General features: G+C 40.6%; 1 long non-coding RNA gene across 1 annotated transcript; it reads left to right on the plus strand.

The window, feature by feature from the left end:
• Positions 1 to 1,459: 1,459 nt before the first annotated feature.
• On the plus strand, positions 1,460 to 3,422 carry LOC131227367 (uncharacterized). Its single transcript, XR_009162228.1, has 4 exons — positions 1,460 to 1,615; positions 1,713 to 1,828; positions 2,902 to 3,079; positions 3,258 to 3,422. It is a non-coding gene; the product is annotated as an uncharacterized LOC131227367 (long non-coding RNA).
• Positions 3,423 to 12,580: the final 9,158 nt, after the last annotated feature.

Below are 12,580 nucleotides of genomic sequence, written 5' to 3' on the forward strand. Positions count from 1 at the left end.
TATTAGGAGTGGAGTAGCATTCTGTGTGGCTATTGTTTAACAGTTGGTGAACACACAGGCGAACCACTATAATTCTTTGTGTTGCAGATGTGTGATTTATATTTTCTATCTTTTATCATTCAGAATTGTGGAATGTATGTGTGGATGTGAATGTTGTAAATTTTACATTTCAAACACAATGGGGAATGTTGTAATAATTTAGATTTACATTACAGCATTATATTTTTGCTATCTCTTTATTACGTTGAGTTTCTGTTTCACTATTTGTTCTAGAAATAAGGTTGTCCTACCACAAACCTTGGTTTTTGGTGTAAGGTTGTCCTTAGAACAATTTATGTTTCTATTTCTCTATTTTAGGTTGCTTTCCATTCCTATTCTGTGATTGCTATCTATTCTTTATTTCATATTCCGCTGTATTTATTTTTAATTTGGCATAGTCCTATTCACCCCCCCCCCCCCTCTAGCACGTATAGCTTGGCCATTTCATGAACTTACTTAATGCTGATGTAATGACATGTTCATTATAATATGTGATGTTTACTAACTGAGGTTTTCATGTCCCAGAATATTGATTATTTCTACCCCAATTGAAAGGAAAAGTTTAATTTTGAACTATCAGACACTGAAAAGAGGCAGCCCCAAATTATGTCTGTTGACTTCTATTGATCCCTGTTTTGTTTTACAGAAGTTGGTTAATGCCTGCATATGTGGGTTCAATAACTTTGCTGGATGTTCTTCTCAAGTTCTTATTTATTTATTTATTTATTTTCTTACTAATAGGTGTTTGAACTTGTAAAACTGATCTAATAATAACAATGGGCCATTCGTGCTACCTAACGAGATAACTGTTGTGTGTTTTGGTGTGGAAGGCACATACTTTCCGAGTCTCCACTTGTAAACTTCAAATGTTTCATTTTTTTTCCCAAGTTCTATGAATCTCTTTTGTCTTTTTGTACATGACTAAAAAGGAGAATTGCCCAGCTAAAATTGGATGATTAGTAAATCTTTCTTCTGATTTTGGGAACAGTTGCGCTCGGTGGTTTAAATGCTTCAAGGTAAGTGAACCTTTTTGCATCCTACTCAAAGATCTCGAATTTCCATCAAAGCACCATTCTTAGAATTCAGATCTGTTATATGATGCTTGATTGAAAGAAATGGAATTTTCTTGTTTGGCCCAGCACTATACTGCCAGGCTCAACTTTGGGTAGGCCTTAACACTTTATCAGGTTGGCCCCACTATTCTTGGAATAAAATTTTTGAAAATATATTCTCATGCATTCATCTCTACAGGCCAAGATACTAATCCAGACATGCATAATTTGATTTATACAATATGTCAAGGCTACACATATCAACAAGCGTGTTGATATTCACAAGCAACAAGTCATGGGCCACCCGATCTTTGTCGAGGTTGGGAATGTCAGGATGAACATGAGGGCAAACCTTGTGACATAGGATGGTTAGAGACAGGGCTTGATTTGTTCCTTTATCATCTTGAATTTTGAATTTTGATTTGATGGGTGTCTTGTTTTGAATCAGATCTATTTTATATGTTCTCCTCTATACCGCGGGATCTTAATTTCATTGATCACACGAGCGACATCGACTGGAAGGAGTATGCAAATCTTTACTTATTATTATTATTATTATTATTATTTATTTCTTTTGAATTTGTTGGGCATTGAAATTGGATTTGTTTTTGGGTCCTGTAGATTTCAAAGGGCGAAGCCTATTATCATCGATCCAGGGCTATATATGTCAAAGAAAGCAGATGTCTTCTGGATTACCCAGAGAAGGAGCGTCCTGACTGCATTTAAACTATTTACAAGTGTAGAATGCGATCTTGCCATTGATTTGGATCTTATTTATCCTTCTCTTGAATTTTAAGGATGCATTTGGATGCTTAGTTGCAGTTGGTTGTGAAAATTCAGTTAAACATAGAGGAAAGGACTAAAATGGAGGTGGACTGTTTCAATACATTGTGATGGCCTGCCCTTAAATGCAATTTCATGTGGTTTGAGTTCGGCTTGAAATAATCTGAATTGCTATTTGGGGCTAGATCTTCATTGTGGATGGAAAGGGGTTATTCCCATGACGGTCATTTCAATTTCATTGAATTGAATTATTTCAATTCAATTGAGCATCCAAATGCAACTTGGTCTGTGCGATTTATGTTATTTCAGTCTTTCTTAAACATGGTCTTTCCATACTCAACTGGCTTACCAATCTTCAAAAAAAAAAAAAAAACTCAACTAGCTTACCCCATTTGCAACAAACGAACAAACTGAGCAAACTAAAAGTGAATTCCACGCTCTTGTATTCATCAGAATTTGCTTGTTGGTTTGGAGCTGCTAAGTCCTAACTAATAAGAAATTCTAACTGTTTCCAATTTGTGCACATAAGCACATTTGGTGGGATGTAGTTAGGCTTGGAAGATTCAAACAAGAAACATGTAACTGTGGACTAGATGAGTTGGATTCATGAATTGAACAAATTGAAGTTGCAAAAAAAAAAAAAAAAGTAATAATGCCCTGAATTGAATGGACTTATTTTGCAAAGTGATATTAGCAAATCAAATTCTATAGGCATCCCATGAATAATTGCTGACTAATCCCATTTCAAATCAATCATAAAACTGAAAACTATTAGCAATATTTCTATCAATTTGATGTGTACATGCTTTTGTTATTTGTGTTGTTAGAAATTTTCACTATTGAGTTTTGAGCAGTGGAGTATGTTTCAATCTAAATAGAACTAATCACCAACAAATGGTCCTAGGGAATCTAAATAGAACTGATCACCAGCAAGCCATGGTGGACCATGGACGTCATAAAGGTGTTAGATTGGAATCAATCGAGATTTATTTGGCCTATCAGCTAATTGCGGATCTGTCTTTTACAGTTTGACCACCAGTCTTCAGGGAGCTTAGATTTGCAGCATGGGAGTTCTGAAAGTTCAAATATGAGAGATGTTAGACAAGGTTCAAGCCCAGGTTCAAAAGTCACTAGGGGAGTATGTGTAGCATGCACTTCTATACGGCAAGATTTTTCTAACCTGACAATGGTTTTTCCTCCTAGATGTAAGTTCTACTCCTGCCTCTACTAGTCTATTTGTACTAAACATACAGCTACAGTCCATGCCACTTGGATTTTTTGCTTCTTTTAACAATACATTTTCTTTTGGCAACATGTATCCAATCACCAGTGTAGTATCTAACATGCATATGAATTTTTGGCTGGAAAATGTTCTTCCTGCAGCTTTGCATGCTGAGTAATCAACCTCAATCCGAGCTCTCCAGTTAGGCAGCAATGTAGCAGTTTGTCCTCCATGCTTGAATGAAGGATTGTAATTGATTCATTATTGAATGAATGATTGTAATTGAATGAATGAATGATTGTAATTGAATGAATGAATGAATGATTATGCAGGTGGTAATTGAATGAATGAATGATTATAATTTTTTTTTATGTAAGCAATTGCTACAAATATTAACCGTAGCTGGTAATCTGACAACCGTGGCTGTTATTAAATTCGGCATATTGCTACGGATCCAATGCTACTTTTAGCTACCAATACTATCCATAGCTATAGGTACTTTTGGCTACAGAAATAATTGCTACAGATTATATCTGTAGCTATTATAATCTATGGCTACAAATTAAATCCGTAGCCATTGGTTTTAGACCTATTGGCTTGGCACCTACAACGACGGTCGTGCTACGGACTAAAACCGTAACCATAGGTCTATGGCTATGGATTTAATTTGCCCAGTTTTCTAGTAGTGGAAGCTCTAAGGAGAGGAAAGAACCAAGTGTGTGGCCCACTTCCTACCCCTAATCTCTCATCCTAACCCTTCAATCTTCATCAACCTCCATCAAAGAAGAAGCCTAGGAGTTAAGCATTCCAAAGAACCAAGAAGAAGATCCAACGGTGGACGTTTACAGGACTAGATTTATGATTTAGATGATGGGCCAAGTGGGGCCTACTGATTAATGGTATGGATCTCACTTTGGACCCCAGGTATGGCCAACGGCCCACCATGATTCATATGTTCATCCCATGATGGAACCATTCTCCATGGACCCCATCATGATGTTTATTTTTCCTATTATGAGAAGGTCATCTAGACCTTGATCTTGTGGGTGGGAAAGGGATTTCCACCATTGATTTTATGATTTGTAGGCCCACATGTGGTGGGACCCATTTGATGTATGTGTTGCAACACTTGGAGACGAGCTCATAGTGGCAGAGCTCCTCCCTCACACACACGTCTCTCTCTCTCTCTCTCTCTCTCTCTCTCTCTCTCTCTCTCTCTCTCTCCTCCTCTCCTTTTTTTTTGGTATGATATGGGCGATCCAAATCGTCCAGCAGGTGGGACGGTCTTGCTGTCCACCTTGCTGGACTGACCATCCAGATGTATAGTCTAGATGGGGAAATACATATATCAGCTAGATCTCCAGCTTTGCAGCCACTGTGTGGCCCACCCTGATGGACCCCGCCTTAATGTATGTGAACTACATCCACACCATCCGTCCAATGGAGAGCCTAGCAGACCAGAGGGACCGTGAACTACTGGACCGCTTGCTGTCCAGCAACAGGCGTTGAGGATGAGGGAAACCACAAATATCAGATTGATCCAAACGCTGGTGGGCCACATACATGGACCCCACCTTGATGTCCTTTATATCTACACCGTCCATCTGCATCAGTGGCCAGATCCAGCAGGGCCAGGTGGGCCGTGACTAGCCAAGAGCTATTGGACGATTGCTGTCCAGACCGTCCAGTAAGCTTAGATGCAGAAGAAAACAAATATCAGCTTGTTTCAGCTGGTGGGCCACTCACGTGGACCCAACCTTGCTACATGTGTGTACCCACACCATCCATCAATATTTCCAGGGCCACGGGCCCATTTATGAAATAGATTCAATGCCCATATGGGCCAGGCACTGCTGGACGGGCGTCCAGCAGCTGCTGGGTCGGTCGACTGTGATGTATCTGTTTTATCTTTGCCATCCATCTATTTTTTAGGCTCGCCTTACCAAAGCCCACCTTCTAGCGACCCAGGTCCAGCTAGGACCCACTATGTATGTGACTTATCTAGGTCATCCAAGTTTTGGACGTCCAGCAGACCTAGATGGGTTGGACGTCCAGCCATTGGAGCCCACCTATTATATGTGTTCTATATACATGTTGTACATTCATTTTACCGGGCCATGGGCTGCTCCATGAGGCCCACCCTGTTATATGTGTTTTATATCCATCCTGTCCAGCTGGTGGGGCCCCCTTTATGATGCATGAGGCCCACTGTGTGTATGTATTTTACCCAAGTTGTCCATCTGTTGGGCGCCACAACTGGGCTAGTGATACAGCTAGGCTAACCACCCAATAGTGGCCCACCCTACTGCATGTATTATATATCCTCCTTGTCTATACATCACTGTGGCCCATTGATGATGGGTGGGGCCCCTATACCCTCCAGCAGCTATCTCCCGGCCCACCTTTCAGTGTAGGTCCAACATGGTTGCAGTAGATACAAATCTCAGGTGAACGCTCACCAGGGACTAGCTAGGCTGGGGCGTCCCACCATGGGACTGCCTGATGAGGCCCACCTTGATGTGTGTATTGTAAGCACACTGTCCATCTGTTTTCTAGGCCATAAGGCTGGCCTGCGAGGCCAACCTTGATGTATGTGTTATACACGCTGCCCATCCATTTTATTGGACTGTGGACTAACTTATAAGGCCCACTATGATGTATGTACGAGCTATCCACCCATTTTCTGGGCCATGGGCTATCTTATGAATCCCACCATGATGAATGTGTTATATGTGTCCTATTCATACATTCCCTAGGCCATGGGCCGCTTTGAGAGGCCCACAGTGATGTATATGTTATATGCCCATGATTAGGGGCTGCCTTGTGAGGCCCACCATGTGTGAGTGATGTGCATACGTTGTCCATCCACTTCTAGATAGTATTAGGGCCATGGGCACCCATTGTGAGCTAGATTCCATATCCCAAATGGGCCGCACCTTAGGAGCGATGGTGGTTAAATGTCCACGTTGTGAACCTCCTTAGGGCCCGTTGCTAAGCCCATTCCACCCATACCTTTATTGGGCTAACCCAAACCATTGGGCCCCCATTGATGCTAGTGCTTCCACCACACCTTGTAGGATTTATCCAACTTTAAAGCCCACCTTGTGTACTTACCAGACCTCCATAGGGAAGCCCAGTTTATTATCTGATAGAGAGGATGAGGAAGCCCACTTGTTGTACTTAGACTTCTCCTCTTCACTCATCTTGTGGTAGACCCATTTGACTCTCCCCATGAGGTCCATCCTTGATGTGAGTATGTCAGCTTGACCATCCACTATCTATAGGTGAGTGCCTCATCACCCCTTGTCGTAGATGGAAGAATCTGTTGTATCGGGTTTGTATATCCATTGTTTAGATCTAATCTTGATGTTTTGGACTAGATCCGTCATCCTTCTGTGGACCCCATCATGTATTTAGGCCGGTTATTGTTTATATTTGATAAATCATGCTAGTGTGCTTAGTCTAGTAGGACACGCTAGTATAACATCATTTATATGCATGTCGTGAGGAATGATTGATCCTAGCATGTGCCATTGAGTTGAGACATCTAGGGGACTACTTGGGAGATGGAGTTACCCCACATGATCATGCGGTATGTGCAGGTTTGATGCATAACTGGATGGTATGACATCATACAACTCGCATTTTGTGTGACATGAATGATACACTGAGAGCATGTTTAGTATAATGTCGTCATGACATATGCCCACACGCATCATTTATGTGCATGTCGTGAGGAATGATTGATCCTAGCATGTGCCATTGAGTTAAGACATCTAGGGGACTCCTTGTGAGATGGAGTTGTCCCACATGATCGTGTAGTACGCACAGGTTTGATGCATGACTAGATGATATAATTTATGCACCTCGCATTTTGTGTAACATGATCACCTTACACCCTAGCAACATCAGGGCTATGGCCTCAACAGGCATATCGTGGATGGCTAGATGGGACACTGAAAATGTTTAGTTCTAGCATATGGGCTTTAGTATGTCCTTAAGTGAAAGTCTCTAAACCCTTGTGGCCAGGGGATGCTCCAACGTCTACACCGAGTGGATACATGAGCGCCGGAGTGCCGAAAACTAGTAGGCTGCGTCTCCCACTATGTCAGGGTTGATTGGAAGGGGATGTGGCCTTATCTGCCCGTGGGTAGAGGGCAAAGCTAGGCTGAGTTTGACCAACTTGAAAATGGGTCCGCTATCGACAAGCCAAGTAGATATTGGCAGACTACTGGTCAGGCGAGTAATAAGGTCACTTCCATTCGCTGGTTGCGTGGTCAGGGAGGGCTGTAGCCAGTGTGGAGTGTACTAGACCCCGGTGATATCCCAGAGATGTATGATACTGATGTGTGCTTACTGAGCTGGAGTTGTGTACTCAGCATTTGACTCATTCATTCATTCATTCACTATCCACTCGAGCTGGTGGTGTGTAACCAAATCATTATGTGTACCTTCGCAATGGCCATGATTTCGGTTGGGTACGTGACCAACCTGAGATCTGGAGTTTACCACATTAAGTCTAGCTATCCAAATTTAGGTATGGGACTGGTTTGGATAGAAGTCCCTTGTGATGGACCCCGCAGCTAGCGACACCATATACTATCATTCCGACTACACACTCCAGCTTTGTCACTTCTTATACATTGTGTCCTCAGCATATGACATCTGACTTATTATATCTTTGCATCACATAGTCTGGATAAGGCTAACGATATTTATGGACTTGCTAGTATTTCCACTTACTCTGATATTGTACAATTTATAAATTTCTGGTATTTCCCCTTACTTTGATATTGTATGCTTGTCACATCCATTGTGCACACACGCACCACCCTCTAAGCTTCTTGTAAGCTTATGCACGACCGTTGCGTGCAGGTGACGTTAGGTCGCAGCAGCGTTGAGGGAGGAGCTTGTGGCAAATCACTTTGGAGATTTTGTTATTTATGTATTTCCCTTTCAGCACTGTAGTCTAATATTTATATTAGTGGATATGTGGTGATGATGTTGTTCTTGTGATTTGAGTATACTTGTGGTTATGCTTCTTTATATAAAAAAAAAAAACTTACACTAAAAATCCTCTTATAGGATCCAAAGATCGAAATCTGGCGTATGGGTACTGGTTGCCGAGAATAGGGTGCTACAAAAGCTGTCGACGCTGGATTTGGCGATCAGGAATTTTGTTAACATGGTTCCCGAGTTTGAGGCGTGACAAAGGTGGTTACAAATGATAAGATGGACTCGTTGTACAAAAACCACACATGGGAGCTGGTTAAGCTTTCAGTAGGTCAAAAAATGATCGGATGCAAATGGTTATTCAAAAGGAAACATGATAGATACAAAGCGAGGCTGCTAGCAAAGGGATATGCTCAGAGAGAAGGAATCGACTTCACAGAGATATTCGCGTCGATGGTTAAGCAAGTATCCATTAGATTTGTGTTGAGACTGGTTGCCTAATACGATATCGATCTGGAACAGGTGGATGTCAAGACTACATTCCTGCATAGGGAGTTAGAAGAGCAAATCTACATGAAGCAACTAGAGGGCTAAAAAGTTAAAGGGGTAGAGAAAAAGGTTTACAGATTAATGAGGTTTTTGTATGGCCTTAAACAATCACCTAGACAGTGGTATAAGATATTTGATTCGTTCAAGTTGAGTAAAAAGTTTAATCAAAGTAAATACGATCGCTGTGTCTATTACAAAACACTGAGAGATGGCAAGTTTATCAACTTAATATTGTATGTTGATGATATGTTGATCGCCAGTCATGATATGTCTGAAATCAACATACTGAAGACTCGGCTAGCAAGGATATTCGAGATGAAAGATCTGGGGGCTGCAAAGAGGGTTCTCGGCATAGATATTCATAGAGACAAGAAGAGGAGTAGGCTTTGATTATCACAAGCAGAATACCTTTAAAAGGTATTGATCAAGTATGAGATAGACCAAGCAAAACCAGTGAGCGTTCCCCACGCAGCTTACTTCAAGCTTTCCTCAGAACAATGTCCTAAATTAATTGAGGAAAAGCAAGTTATGTCTCATGTGCTTTATTCGAATATAATTAGCATTTAATGTATGTCATGGTTTGTACGAGACCAGATATTTCACAAGCAATCGGTGTTGTGAGCAAATACATGTCAAACCCCGGCAAGCAATATTAGGAAGCGGTGAAATAGCTATTTCAATACATTTGAGGTACAAAAGACTACGTCTTAACTTTTGGGAAGACAAGGACAAAGCTAGTAGGCTATGTGGATTTAGACTACGCATGCAGTGTGGACTCTAGGAAGTCGACTTCTGGTTATTCATTTGTACTAGCGGGTGGAGCAATTAGTTGGATGTCAAAACTTCAGTATATGATGGCTCTTTCTACGACTGAAGCAAAGTATATAGTAACGACAGAAGCATTTAAGGAAGGTGTTTGGTTGAGAGGCATGATAAATCAGTTAGAGCTTCGGCAGGAAGTTATGCCAGTTAATTGTAACAGTGAAAGTGCTATAAATTTGGCTAAATTTTCCGTTTATCACTCTCGTACTAAACACATTGTGTTCGTCACCACTTTATCCGATAAGTGCTTGAAGAATGAGGTGTAACTTTGGAAAAGATTTACACCAGCGTGAATCTAGAAGACATGCCCATAAGGTCATTCCTATAGAGAAGTTCAAGTTCTATACAATTTCTTTGGGCTTGGCGATGGTGTAAAAGGAAGATGGAGTGTGTACGAGAAGCATTGATTGAAGCTATGATGTGATATAGAGATAAGAGAATAGGTCAAGAAGCTACACGTTTAAATATTGAAGACATGGTGAATATTGTTGTTAATAGATGTCTTAAATATGAGGAAATTTGACTAGCCTGAGAGAGTTTGGGTGAAAATCTAGCAACAATTTATTTTGAAACTTCCAAGAAATTGGACCAGTCGAAGGACAAGTTCGACTAGTTGAAGTGTCCTTCGACTAGCCCCCGAGCTATGGTTCGACTAGTCGAAGCTTATGCAGATTGTGCACGGACTGCGTAAATTTGTGGTGATTTCCAGATTATTCCAAGTCGGTGTGAAAGTTGAAATTCCCCAACTATAAATAGGAGTTCCTAGCATGCTTCTAGAATCATTCTAAGATATTTCAAGGTTTCCTAAACTATTCCAGAGGGTTTCTAAATAGTTTTAGGGTTTCAAATGGTGTAGCAAAGGGTGAAATTTGAGGTTGTTCGAATCGAGTAAGTCTTTTCTCTTTGTAACTTATGCTTTCACGGTGGATTTATGTCGCTTTGTGTCGTGGTTTTTTCCCGAAAGGGTTTTCTACGTTAAATCTCTATATTCTCTTGTGTTTGCTTGGTGCTCTTGGATTGTTATCCTAGATTCATCTCTGTGTGATTCCGCAACACAATCCCCAACAATTTGTAATGTGGATAACCAGTTAATGGCACACCAACATGGCCTCAATCTGTTAGGCTTTACGATTAGTCTTTTTTATTTTCTTTTCTTTTTATTTTATTTTTTCAAAATTAGATTTTGATCTCATCTGAAAAGCTTTGATCTTATGATGAATTTACACGGAATGGAAATACTTGGTGGTGGGGAGTGACTAAGTCAAAAACTAAATCAACTGGTTTCTGGAAAATGGTGAATTGATTTTGCAAGGGACTATGTATGTATATCATGTTCATTCTGCTTAGTTAGGAGTAAGGCTGAAAGTTGGGCGAGTTCAACTCGATCGACCCATGACCGAGCTGACATTGGGTTGGGCTCAAGTATGATGTATCGAGCTTGGGCTATATAAACACCAACCCGATAAAACTTGGGTCTGGCTTTGGTTGAGGTCTCGGGTTGCCTGACCTGACCCAAACCCAATTGATATATATATATATATATATATAAGTTACATGCAAATTATAATTGATTGTGGATTGTTTGTGTTGAAGGCACAGTGCCATCGGGTCTCATTGGTCCACGCCATTTGCGATGATTCGAGTTACTAAGATATGCCGGATTTCTCTCCCAACACGACTTTTAAAGGAGTAGATGTCCTATATTTTATCTTGTTTGTTTAGAAAAAATGAAATTTTTTACAATAAATAACTACATATACAATTAATAAGCTTATAGGTACAAAAAATAAGTCCTGTATTGAAATATAATAGAATACTGTAATAACGAAAATATTAGCATGTATCCACCCGACCAACCCAACTAACCTGACCAAGCCTGCTTGGGTTGAGAATTCCCAACCCGATGTTGGGTTGGGTTGGGTTGGGTTGGGTTGGGTTGAGGTATAGGAACCTTGGGTTGGGCTAGGGTTGAGCACCAACCCAACCCGCCCGACTTTCAGCCCTAGTCAGGAGCATACAAGTAATTGCAACAGGCTCTTCCTGATCAAGGTAAAAAAAACCCCAGAAATACAATTTAGTCCAAAACAAGTTCCACGACGAATGGGCAGGCAACTTGGCTAGGAGGCAAATGCCAATAAATGGAAAGGGCCATTGTACAGCAAAAGGTGCATCATGGCCATGAAGGAACAAGTTAGAAAAGGGCACGACCATGCATTCGCCTGTCAGAGGCGTCGATTTAGTAATAGGAACTAGAGAAGTAATCATCTGAGCATATCAGTTTTCGGCAATGGTCAGTACTACTGGTAAGCGAATGTAAATGGCCTTTGGATTGGAGGAAGTTGAGCAGTGGGCCATCACCATTGCCTTATTTTGCGAACTGTATTTGTTTAAAAAGGATGCCTATTCATGAAGATTATTTCATTTTATTTTTTATTTTTTTTAAGTGTTAAATCTCTTCAGAGAGTCCAGGTTACCAATCTGACCCCCACTCATTATCAACTGAAGAACTTGATTTGTACCCGAGCCACTTAGAAGTTAGAACGGAAGCGGATTGCGTAGTCCGCTAAGCGTACTGAGTAAACTTTGTGGGGTCCATCATGATTTATATATTTTATCCACTCCTTCCATCCATTTTACCAGATAATTTTAGGGCCTGAGCCTAAAAATAAAGCATATCTAAAGCTCTAATGGATCACACTATGGGAAATAGTGTGAATTGAATATCTGCCGTTGAAAAAATCTTGAGGGCCATAGAAGTTTTGGATCAAGGTTATGTTTGGATTTACCCTTTTCATCCGTAATTTATCTTATTAATAGGTTGGATGACAAATAAATATCACTGTGGGGCCAGCAAGGTTTCAACAAGGGGAAATCATTACTCTCACTGTTTCCTATGGTATGGTCGACTCCAGCTTTGGATATGCTTCAATTTTGGTCTCAACCGCTTGAATGGGCACGTACATTCACGGTGGACCCAACAGAGTTTACTCAGTACCATAAGAGCCTACTGAGTAACTCAGGTAGGCAATCCGATTTCACTTAGAACCCACTTTCTAATCAAATGAATATAAATAATAATAATAATAAATAAATTTTTTTTTTAAAAATCCTAAAAACTAAAAACAAATATTTCTCGTCATGTTTTATAACATCTCAAAGG

This window comes from Magnolia sinica, chromosome 15 (assembly GCF_029962835.1).
Source record: "Magnolia sinica isolate HGM2019 chromosome 15, MsV1, whole genome shotgun sequence".
Classification (NCBI taxonomy): Eukaryota; Viridiplantae; Streptophyta; class Magnoliopsida; order Magnoliales; family Magnoliaceae; genus Magnolia; species Magnolia sinica.